A 12,844-nucleotide genomic window follows, 5' to 3' on the forward strand; every position below is an offset into this window, starting at 1 on the left:
ACCTTCAATGCATGATGTTTTGGTAATGAAAACACTAAACTGTGACAGAGTAGCGTGAGGTGGAAGTTTCTAACTTTTCTGGTTAAACTGGTTACCAAGGTGACTTCACATCATCCTTCCTGTCAGAGCAGACACAGCAGGACAGTAGCACCAGGTGTTGTGTTGTACACAAGTTTTTGTTGTAGCTCGCATTCTACTTCAAGCTGCTATGGACACCTGGCTTCTGTGATAAGGCAAGGTCTACCTCGTGGTTGCTGCAGTCTTGGCACAACAGTAGCCCCTGTCTGGCACAAACCGCAGTGTTATTTGACCTGTAAGACAGTTAAAGTCATGCTGGGCTTTGTCTATGTCTGAGTAGTAGGTGCAAGGAAAGGTAGCTTCTGTTTCAGAGCTGTGAAATATCTAAAAACCTTTTGACACAGAGTACAGAACTATTGCTCCAGTGCTCCCTACACAAATGGTTGCATTGGTCATTGTAGACAAGAGTGGAATTAAATCAATATTGATTGAAGTGGGAAGACATTGTAATGGTATGGAATAATACCTGTGTTGGTTTAAAAATCACCTAAAGATCAATAAACTTAAATGCATAAATATCTGTTGACTAAAACCTCTAATAGAACTAACACAGTGATAAAACCAGAATGAGCACTTTTACATTAGAAGAAACAACTGGATGTAAACAAGGTCTGGCATACTTTCTCCTTTTGCAGCATGCTTGACATGCTGGGAGAATAGATGCAAAACAGTCTTCAAATTTGCATGATTGAAGTCGGTTGTGCTGTTTGTTGATCTCTGATGACAATGTGCGGCTCTTGCAGGTCGACAAGTACAATAAAAACAGCAGTGAGATCACTTAGTAGACAGATAATATTGCCAGCACTTCAGGACTGTGAACTCCATCAGCAGAGAACAGTGTTTGGACACAGTCACAGCGTTCACGGGCCATTCCTTGTTGATATGAACACACACAGTCTTAATAGAAAGCAGTGATTCACTGTCAGTTCAGTAGTTCAGCTAGCCTTTCCAGCCAGAGCAGTGCAATGTTTGGTTCACCAGTGGCTGCCATGACAACCAAATTGAGTTAAACAATGACTTTTCAGGGTTAATCAGGGTTAATACTTTAAGGTCCGTTCACCCAACTAAACATCAAGGCAGAATAAGAAGTCTGATGCAAGCCTGGTTCAAATGCTGCATTCATCTCATGTCAGGTTTAATGAAAATGCAAAATGCCACCTGGGAGAAATGCTGGAGTCAGCCCCTGTAGAACACAGGCAGTTTTTGCAGGCTCAGATATCTCCCAGTCTGTGCCATACTCCAATAGTGTGTCAACACAGGCAAAAAAAAAAAAAAAAAAAGGCAGGTAATGCTGGAGGGACATGATGCTAAAAATCAAAATTATCAGCTGCTACAATTCAGCTTTATGCACCCTATGTTCATGGGAAGAAATTCTTTGGACTTATACCTCTAATTATATCATAATACAGTCACACTGCTTGCAACATGTTAATTATAGATCCCCCAAAATGAGACTGATTAGTCTTCAAAAGAAAGTAAAAAAGGACAGATAGAAGTTGGGACAAGAAGTCCCCCACCCCCATTTTTAGTGTGCGAGAGACTAGAGTAAAAGAAAGAAAGAGTACAGAATTAATACCAAAAACTCTTCCATTGCTCAAAGACCTAAGTTTAAAATAAAATTAAAAATTATATTTTCTTGGTTCTCATCAAATAGACAGCATCACAAAATAATATATTGATTTCTCAAACTCTTTCTCTAAAAAAACTTTTTTAGATGTTGATACCTGTTACCTCACTATCTTAGTTTTAAAGCATGGAGCTACTAGACAGCTCTTTTTGTTTGTTTGTTTGTTTTAAATGTTACTCCTTTTGTGAGGATACAGAAAAGTGCTCCTTAGTCATTCGTATAATTTGTTTGCTATTTTTCACAAGTGACAATGAAGCTTAAAGTAGTTTTATACAAAAGCTCCACATACAAAAAAATACAAATTTTCTCTAACTGAAAAAGCAGTGCAGGTAAATAAATGAGAAAGTCACAGTTGGAATGCCAAAAAGTGAGAAGCACATATGCTTTATCAGCTTAAACTGGAGGTACTACTTTACATATAAATGTTTTTTTGTTCAAAGCATCGAGGTTAGAATCTCAGATGTTTTAAAAACCTATGACTAACAATCTGAAGATCTACTGCTCTTTTCATGCTTATGCTTAACAGTGTATAATTCTTCCTTATTTGTATAACAGTAAGGACATCTTTCTTTTGCACTGCTGCATTTACCATGTAAAACAGTTTTTTCTTTTTAAATTGGACTGCAAAATGTATGTAGATAACAAAATGTTTCCAATGTAAACTGAAGAATTCATATTTTTGTTAATTGGTGCAAATGTACCTACCACTCTACAGCTTTTAATTAATCCAGACCTTAGAGCATTACATTTTCCCATAAAATGGTGATCAATATAGTAAATCGTATTTATTGCCACCACAGTGATAATAGTAACTGCAGGGAAGTGAGACATGTCAGAATACAACTCAGCAGTTCCCTATATGTAACTTCCACTCAATAAAGTTAAAACTCAAAGCCCCATTGCATGTATTTGCAAACTAGCATTTTAGCAGAATGTCTGCAAAGAAGTTGATATAGCAATCAGATTAGTGTGGAAGATTAAAAGTGAAATGGAAGGCCAGGAAGAGGAACGAGAAAGATTTAGCTGAATGTGACAAATTGTGTAATAAAATAGAACTCTGAGTAATGTTGAAAATTTAACTGTTGTCTTTATGTTTATGGCTACCCTAACTCCAGCAACATCTGCTTTCAAATTCACTGTCTGTCCTGATAAAGAACCTTAGTAGGCACTTGTATACACTTTAAGATATTTACCTGTTCTTATCAGAGATTTATCTGTGGTGGCCTTGTCCCCATTGTCACGTCTTTTACATTGCTGCAGTGAATTTGAACATCCCTTGTCAATGAAAGAGTAATCACAGCAAATGTGATCTAAATTCCTTTACAATATACTGTGTAAGAATGTGCCCTAGATGCCGACAGTCCACCGTTTAATGCAATACTGTAGTAACATGCTTTGAAATCTTCCTGTTCTTATGCATTGAAATGATTTATTCTTCCTTACGCCATCAATGAATCTTACATAAAATCTAATTTCTTTTCATTCTTTACATTTTTGACTTCAAAAAAATGTAAGTTTGCAAGATGACACATTTTGGTGTGTCTGAGTCTGTGTGGTGCTGACCTTCTGCTCCACTCAGGGACACATACACTATGCTGTATGCTCAGTCCCACATGGACAGACTGATTTGTTGGGAAGCAGGAGAAATTGAGGTCACCAAAATAAGTTTTAGGTAACCAGCTGGGTGTGTTTAAAAAAAAAAATAAAAATCCTTTAACCGCCCCCCTCCTGCCCTGCCCACCTCTTATGAATATACATGCTGTACATCCCAAGAGGCCTTGATGTGAAGGTGCCCTGATGGACCAACACCAAAACTCTTTTTATTCACCTTCAGGAAACTTGCTCATTCTTAATCATATGCTCATGGGTGTGCTGTGGGATCCCGAAGGTCCCTACTGCTTGCATCCAGGAAGACAAATGTCAAACTTAAACAAATACAACTCAACTTGGGACTTCATCCGTTATCTTTAGGGCAGCTGCAGAAAGTGAACACAAACAAATTTCTTGTAGATGAGCATGATGGAGGAATAAAGCAGCATCCTAGAGGTCTTTAAAACTGAATATGGACACTTTGTCAACAAGTGTGGCTTGGAATTAGATCTCTTTTAGATCTCTTCCAAAATACAGAAATAAAAGCTTAGTTCTGATGTAACCTGATTTAAACCTGACATCAGAACTTTTTTTTCCAAAACTTATTATTATTATTATTCGATAGAATCTTATATTATTATATTATTATTAGTCTAAATGTATTATTGGCTATGTTTCACAATTTAAATCAGATTCTCTATTTTTCCCTGATTGTAAACAGTTTTGCCATCAGAATGGGTTATATAGTTTTATATGCATCATAAATATGATATTTTGATATTAAGTATCACATTATTATGTCATCACAAAGAGTAAATAGAGGTGGTTTTGTGTGAATGCCCTGAAAAATCAGCAGCATCAGACACAGGTGATAAAACATCATAGCCTGGGCTCAGTGTTCGTGGCTGTGTGAATATTGGCACGAGCAGGGCTGTGAGACTGTTTTTAATACACTGTTTTCACCATTCATATTGTATTTTTATGCCCTGATGCAAACATAGGAAAGTGTCCAGTAGATAAATTGCAGCACAGCACACTCAGCAGTAACTGTGTGCAAATCCACATACATAAATATTACATTATTCATAATTATAGCAATAAATACCAGAAATACAATTTCCATATCTTGTTGAATTTGTTGTGTTAGCAATATGTGGCGCCACATGTCAGTTATCAGGGAAATACAGATGTGTCTTTCCTTGCCATATGAGAAGAGTTCCTTTGCTATAGTTCAGATGAAACCAAACAAAAACAGTATCTATAAACGCTGAAACACATCTGCCATGATGAGTACTTTTTATCATTTTTTCAAGCTAATTTCAAGTATAAAGCCTTCCTTCTCTAGATTAAATTAAACTTGTTCTGAGTGAATGTCTAGTTCAAGGAACAGACAACACACAGTTACCAGTGTCTTTCACTTTTGCTGACATTTAGACAACAGATTAATTAAGTACTACTCTGATATTTTTATCCTTGTCTAAGCACGGCCCACACCATTACATTTATCATTAATAATTTCACTGAATAATAGCTTGTGATTTTTTGACAATTACTGCAAAATCAACCCATTTGTTGATAGTGAAGTGTGAAACAGAAGAAAATCAAATTCGCGTTTCGATTGATCATTTTGAATATTAAAAGTAGAACCCCATAGATGTAATTTATGCTATGTTAAAAGTTGTCTTAAAAAAGTGAGGCTTGTGAAGCTTGAGTCACTCTCCAAAAATCACACAAGCTATAGTACTACTGACTCACACACTGTATACACATATACAGAGCCCTTTTCTAATACAGTCTTATGTTTAAGCTGTCTCATTGCCAATGAAAGAGCTGCTTCACCGCTCACAATACAACCATAGCTGCCACAGTTATTGCTGGCGCTCACTATTCAATTTCATCCCCCCGTAGGCTTTTAGTCTGAGGTTTTCCCCTAGTAGGGATGTTTGCTGCTCCCTGATCTCTCCTCTATATCTCTGTGCTAAGCTTTCAAGCGTGCTCTCTCGCTTAGAAATAGATCAATGTTTTATATCATCTCTCTAATATCTGCTCTGTCTAAATTTATTTCTCGTGTGTTTTCTACATGAAACGTTCTCTTCTACAATTGTGGATTTTTAACCCCATCTATCCCACAGTTCAAGTGAAGCTTAAGCATGTACCAACTGCTGTAGGTCAGTACTTTAACACATCTGGTGCATATAAGCAAAGTAAACTAATGTTGTGACAAGTTTTTTTTCTTTTTTAAAGAAACAGCATAAGCAACTACCTTACATGAGTTTACTGTACCATGCATCATGCATCATATTATTGTTTTGAGCATACCTTAAAAGGTCTTAGTAAAGACCAGTGGGGTTCAGTATTATGAAGCATCTTGTCCTCTCTGAAAAGCTAACATTAACATTAGCTTAAGCAGCTACAAAACAGAGCTGCTGACAGTGTTATTGGCATCATCAGTCCTATATCATCAAAATATTGCCAGATGTCATTGGCTGGTGCTATGATTCAGTTTAAGTAATGCCAAATATATGTATTGTGATAGTTATTGTTAAATACTTTTAAAAACGTGTTGAGTTGAGCATGTTGATTGATTATCCTAAACCTTTTTCTCCTGATTGCAAATATTCACATACAGATTTATTTAATTTGAAACAGCCCAGATCTGTGAATAGCATTGTAAAATGAATGTGTTTTGTTACCCAGGAAGGTGAAGATGAGCACTGACACTAACTGCTTTCTAGGGTGCATAGTTGCTTATGCTTACATATTTGGTTGGACTTTCACTGTCACTGTAAGTCGCGCCAACAGAAATTCTTAAGCAAAAATAATCCTCTGAATGTAGCTGAATGTTACAGTGATGAGACACAGCTGCCTTTCTGCTTTGACAGGCTTTCTAATGTATTTGATCCAAAAATATATGGACCTATTTCTGCCACCTAAGGGTACTCTGGACTTTTATACAGCAATGATTTCCATGTCATAGCACAACTTGTCAAAGGCAATGTGTTTGCCCTCTGTGGAGAACAGACTGATTTATGCTATTTGGGGATTTGAATTATAGCTGCTTTCTAAGTACACTGGCTGAAAAGTTCTATTATTGAAGTGAAAGTGAGAAAATATTGTCTCTACACTTTATCTTCTTTGGCAAAAACAAACCTTGATTGTACTTTCTAAAAGTCTATGACTGTGACATTCTGATACAAAAATAACAGAAAATGTTAGGATGCACTTTTTTAAAACAAAGAAATTCTTATAATAAAGTCTCTGAAAAATAAACAATGTCAGACATGCACCTTCCCTCCCACCCTCTGTTTCTGAACAACATTCAATTATCCCACTTGATTAACTTTTCATTACGACATCTCAAACAAACAAACACTTTTCTCCAGGGTGAAAGAGTCTGTGATAAGTGATGCTCTTGTTTCAAAATGATTAGCCATACAGCTCAATTGTTTTTTTTAGTGATTCTCAGTAGGTTGAATATATGCTGCCAAGCAGCCTCGTAGACTGTAACATATTAGCATATTTATTAAATTTTTGCCCCTCTAATGGATGGAACATTTGCTGTAAGTAGTCAAAGTGATCGCTTTCTTCACTCCAATGCTACACTGCAGTGTGATACTGTACGCTCTTAGTGTGTTATTCTACCTCACTGCAGTGACTTTTTAAATATAGAAGACAATGTTGCAATTTTCACTAGTATTTTATTTATTACTTCTGCTTTTGATAGATGCATTTGATAATTCGATGGTACTATCCGTGAAATTTGTCAGAGCGTTACCTGCATTAAACTCATCTACTTTTAAACTTTATTCTGTGTCAGATGTCGCTTTACTAATTGAGAAGTTGACGTTCCAAGTTTTGCTATCATGGTGACACCCATTACTATTGTCTGCCAGACCCCACTACACACTAATGTGCGTAAACAACAGCAGACACTAGCAATCAATATTTCATGTATCTTACTTTGTTGTTCCACAGTCTGGCAAGATATTTTCACTCATATCATTACTTTCCCTAACATGAGGAAACAATCTGGTGTCATCAAAACCTATTACAGAGGATTTTCTTCCTCAGGAGTGGTTAGAATTAAAATTTCATTGTTTGCAAGAAGATTTTGACACCCACACCCATGAGGTTTCTTCCAATATTTAAGGGCATGTCAGAAACCTGGCAGTGCACCAGTTCTCAAATCCCTCAGCAAATTGTGCTTTGAGGGATTAACAACATTTACTGTCACATTTAAGCCATAGTTTGAGCTACAGGATTACATTTTTGAAAATTACATATATATGTGCATGTATCTTTCAATTTCTTGGGAATATTATACCTTCTAGACCATCTGGACAGCTCCCCATCACATCAAAGCTGACATACTTAAGCTTCTCAGATAGCTTTCTAAAGACTTGTCAATAAATTGTGTCACCACAATCATAGCACATCCTTTAGAAATAATAATTCTATGCACACACTTGAATGTTTGAACTCCAGAGAATATGTAAGCCAGTTTCATCATTGTGGATTCAGTCCTGTGTCTCTTGCTACCGAGAAGATAACAACGGCAGCTACAGCTTTGGAGAATGGGTTAAGTTTCTGATTTACAAGTGGAAAATGCTTGCATTAAAGGTTTTTTATGCCTGCCATGGGTGTATCTGTTTGGTTTGCACTTTTATTTGGTCCTGCATTATATACAGGTTTTGACTTCAAACAGACTTTGAGGGAAGGACTGGCAATAATGATTCCTGAAGGGATGCCATTATTAGTCCAGATGAGTTGATCTGACTGATAGCACTGGGCTAGTCCTTTATTGCCCATAGCGAGGCTTCTTGTTTATATTGGCTAAGACACAGTGCCACCCTCGCCATTCATACTCTGCCATTTGTGTGGCCAAGTGCGGAAGGTCTAGGAAACTTCTGCTTTGCTGGATGTGTCACTTGTTTGGAGTGAGCTTTATGTCCACTGTGCAGCTTTGTGATTTTTTTTTTATCCACAACTCTTTCTTAACCATATCTGTTATTGTAATCATGATATCAAATGTCCTGTGTTGTATAAATTCAAATATTTATTGTTTCCATTATGTCAGCAACCTAGATTAGGGGACTTTTCCCCCCACTGTGACTGATGTCTCAACGAAATAAAATTTTCAGAATTTAACAGTGTTTTTAATCAGTTTAATAACATTAGCTATCTGTGATACTGCAGCAGATACTGTATGACTGATGTGACGCTGTCAACTTTCTTGCTCTACTCACTGACACCCAGGGCTAATCACCTCAACAGCAAACTTGGTCAATAAACAAAACTGAACGTGTGGGTTAGAGGTACTCTGACTCATAAAACTCAAACATTTTGAATTTGCTATTCACAATTAGATTCTGCTGGTGTGAATCATACCTCAAAAAGAGAGATCTCAGAAGACTTGTGATCAAGAATTAATTTGCATAAAAAAGGTTAGAAAGTAATCTTAAAGAGGTTAGATGTGCAGCCATCCACAGTTAGTGGGCGCCCAGCAAAAATGGCTCCAAAGCACACCACAGAAACCTCTGTGAGGTAAAAAAGGAGTCCAGGGTAACAGTAAGCAGTTTGAAAGGAATAATTGGACCTAATGAACAGTTGTTAATGAGTCTACCATACACAAATTAGGTAAAGTATGGTGATGGGAGTATCATGGTTTGGTGCTGCTTTGCTGCCTCTGAACCAGTTCATTTGTGCATCACAGAGAGGAAAATTCATTCCCAAATTTATCAAGGCATTTTCCTGGATAATGTCAGGTGGGCTGTCCACAAGCTGAAGCTCAATAGAAACTGGGTGATGCAGCAGGATGATGACCCTAAACACCAAAATAAATCTACTCCACAATGACTTCAAACCTAGAAAATCCTGCTGGGAGTGCCCCAGTCAGAACACAGACTTTCATTCAATAAAGATGCTGTGGAATGACCTCCAGAGAGCTATTCACACCAGATACCCTGAGAATATGTCTGAGCTCAAGCAGTTCTATAGGGAAGAATGGTCTAAACATTCTGAATATTGTGAAGGTCTAGTCTGCAGCTAAGTGTTTGTTTTGGGTTACCTGCTATCAACAGAGATTTTATCACTTATTAAATCAAATCAAAGCTTCACTTCTTTTTTTCACTAGCAGTGTGAATGTTTAATTAATTTAAGGTTATAGCTATTTGTGTTATTAGCTTAAGCCTCCTGTGTTTATCTGCACTTGTCACTTAGAGTAGATCTATTTTGAAAAGTATGTGAAACTTGAGTGGCTTCACATACTTTTTCTTGCCACTGTAGCTTCCACTCAGAGCTGAGCTGAGCTGACTGATTTGTTATGATTACCACTAATACTTTACCTTAGTTGTAATGTCAACACTGCTCAGTCACTGGCAGCTGTGCCTCTTTAATGGATCCAGCTGTGGTGAAGGCAGATGGCCAGACTGTCAAAACTCAGCAACAGGCATTGATGTACAGTAACCATGCCATTACTTTACTCTGTGATTTGAATAACACAATGTATAGAACCATAAGTGCTATAAACACATATAAGCTAAAAATGCTGGTCCCCAGGTGGGTAATGTGTAGCTTTTGGAACTCAAGTGATAAGTAGCAATTTTGTACAACCATCAAACAAATACTGGCTATATAGATACAATATCTCTCTCTCTCTATATATATATATATATGTATATGTATATAATACCAATTTCTCAATGAACATTATTTTTGTCCTCTCAAAACCAAGAACTACCATAACTGCAAGAGGTGCAGTCTAATTTTTGGTACATCACTGTATCTAAGAATATATTCACCATTCACTACAGCTACAGCAACTGTACTTTAAATTGGATTTTCTTCTTCTGTAATGTGAAAACTAGACATTATATTTTTTGTTAATTTAAGCACATCATATGCTCTGCCAGGCAAATTGACAAAGCAATTTCCAGATAACTGAGTGTAATGATTGAATCTTTGTCTAAACCTAAAAAAAGGTAGTATCCCCCACTCTTGGGCTTCACGGATTTTAACTGTCCATAATTTTAACTGGGACAATGGGAAAACATGGAATTAATGTTGTTCAATTGCTAGAATAATTCTGTTGATACATCTGATTATAGAAAAACACACTGCAGTAGACTACAAATTGGACTGGGCTTCATGTTGTGAATGCATATTCCTCCGCGTTTCAGATTGTGTAACATCCAATTACATATTTCAGTTATTCAAACATTTTACAAGTCTGAGTTTTCTAAATGGTAAAATCTTATTTTATGACTTGGCTCATATTTTTTTTTCTTAAATATCTGTTAATCCAGGAACATGTGAATATTCCTGCATGTGCTCTCAGCTTTAATAGTCACTTTTTAAAAGGTCCAAGTGAACTATTTTCTTGTGTGTGTGTGCGTGTGTGTGTGTGTGTTTCACAGCAATTCTTATCCCTTATTTGGAAGAGGCTCCACTGTAGACTTCATACCACCCATGTTTCAGTGTATTTTTTATTAAGGCCAGTGTCTAATAATATTAAGTTAGAAATATTATAGGTCAGAGAAAGCAAAAAGCTTCTGCAAAATAGAGAAAGACTAACTCTTATAACATGTTTGCAGAGCCACAATATCAAGGCTACTACGCACTCTGCTTTATATTCTATTGACTTATGCTCTGAGAGGCAGCACTGCATATCTCTAGATATGTGAAAAGCATCAAGCAAGCTCAGTGTCATAAACTATACAATCTCTGCAGCACTCTCTGTTTGCCAAAAGGGAAAGCTGATCATCCGGTGTCTTGGAGCAGATATAAAGATTAGCTTTCAAGTCCAGCATGTAGTCATTTTGCATACTTCTTCACAGCATGGAAGTGTGTTATTTACCATACCATGCGGTGAAAAATAATACACAGGACACATGCAGTCCTTTCACAGGCTTGATAAGGATTAAACAGCAAGGGCGTGAAGAAGAGTCAGTTTTAGAACCATGTGCGAAAAAAAAAACTCAAAAAAGTACCTCAAATCTTTTATCAAGAATCATCTTAAATACAAATTTTTCATTATGGTGGATTATTTTTCTATTCTTATTGATTAGGAAATGCTGAAAGGCTTGCTGAATTTCATATAGCATTACCGTAACCAATGTAATGTAATGTATGTAATCAGAGTGTTATTTGGAGATGGACTGTCGAGCTGTCATAAGTGCCAGTCAGTCAGAAACGTGGTTCATACAAAGCCTTTGTTTTTCTTTGATTTGACTGACACACAGTATATTCAAAGTATATGACAGTCAGAAGGGGTAGAGAAAGTCTGTTTATACTGAACCATTCAAATGCTAATGCCTCAGAAAGATAGCAGACAGTGACAATGTATCTATCCAAGCACGCAAATTCTGGCATGTGGCTCTTTGTATGTAGGTAGGTGTAATTCAGGTTATTTTCAACCTGTGCCTTTTGTTCCAGCTATTGCCATCATGATGGCTGATCGTATTCACTGTTCTGTCATTTCACTTTATTTTGCCAGCAGTGCTGCTCTTCAGTCCAGTCCAGTATGTCTGGCACAATTTTAGTCCATAAAACCCATTTAACCACAACACATCTTTGTCCTTTGAATTACTTTTACTTGCATGTTTTGGTTGCCCATCTTGGTTTTAAGGTAGCATCAGATAGTAAGAGCGAAGGTATGTCATGTTTAGCTCACACGTAAGCTAGTCTATAATATATAGTTTTCATGTTAACTAAAGTAAAGCTAAAAATGTATTTTAACCACTTTTGACCTGTGATGACCATTCTGGCCTTCATGAAATGACTAAAGAGCATCTCTCATTTCAATCAATCATTGTGATGACCGAGACTAGGACAGTATGGCCAAATTTGAAAATAAATGCAGTTATTCTTATAATTTAGACCCTGTTTGGCTCGATTGAAAAAGCAACACTCAGGTTGAAGTTGAGTCTACATTGTGATCTGGAATTAATCAACTTCCAATGAATACTTTTCTCATGTTTCTACTTCAGGTTATAGTTAAACGTGAGTACTTCAGAGCTGTGCAAGCTAGAAGCTGTTGTTTGGTGTTATATCATAATCAGTGCATCTGCGCTGCATTATGTCAGTGCCGGCCACATTAACGTATGTTTCAACAGTGAACCAAAAGACGTTTGCTTTCACTTCCAGAGGGTAAAACCTTAATGGTGTCTTGTTAAATTAAGCTGACAATGCATTTTGAAATGCATGCATGGAAGAGGCTCCACTGTAGTGGTGTCAGTAAGTGACAGTGGTGTGTTTTTCTAAATGCTGTGTATTTTTCCATATATTTATTTTGGTACAACTGCATCACGCTGCGTATCTAATAGAACTACTTTTTGTCTTATAGAAATATTGAATCTTTTTTTAACACATCTTTTAAAATCAGTACAACTCTCATAAAGTTAAAGTACAGAGAAAAGGACTGAGCTTCTGAAACGTTTGATTTTTTACCATAGGTTTGCCGACAGACATAATAAGAGCTGGAAGACAGTGCAGGTCCGGGCAATCACTTAGTTTAGGCTGTCAATAGGATACCTTGGTATCACCTCCTGT

At 36.8% G+C, this 12,844-nt stretch overlaps 1 protein-coding gene across 1 annotated transcript in view; it reads left to right on the plus strand.

Annotated features, from left to right (window-relative positions):
* Positions 1-12,844, plus strand: part of lrp1bb (low density lipoprotein receptor-related protein 1Bb) — a 236,311-nt gene that overhangs the window by 80,809 nt on the left and 142,658 nt on the right. The gene's annotated exons all lie outside the window — the stretch shown is intronic.

The sequence above is a fragment of the Mastacembelus armatus genome, chromosome 21, assembly GCF_900324485.2.
Source record: "Mastacembelus armatus chromosome 21, fMasArm1.2, whole genome shotgun sequence".
NCBI lineage: Eukaryota > Metazoa > Chordata > Actinopteri > Synbranchiformes > Mastacembelidae > Mastacembelus > Mastacembelus armatus.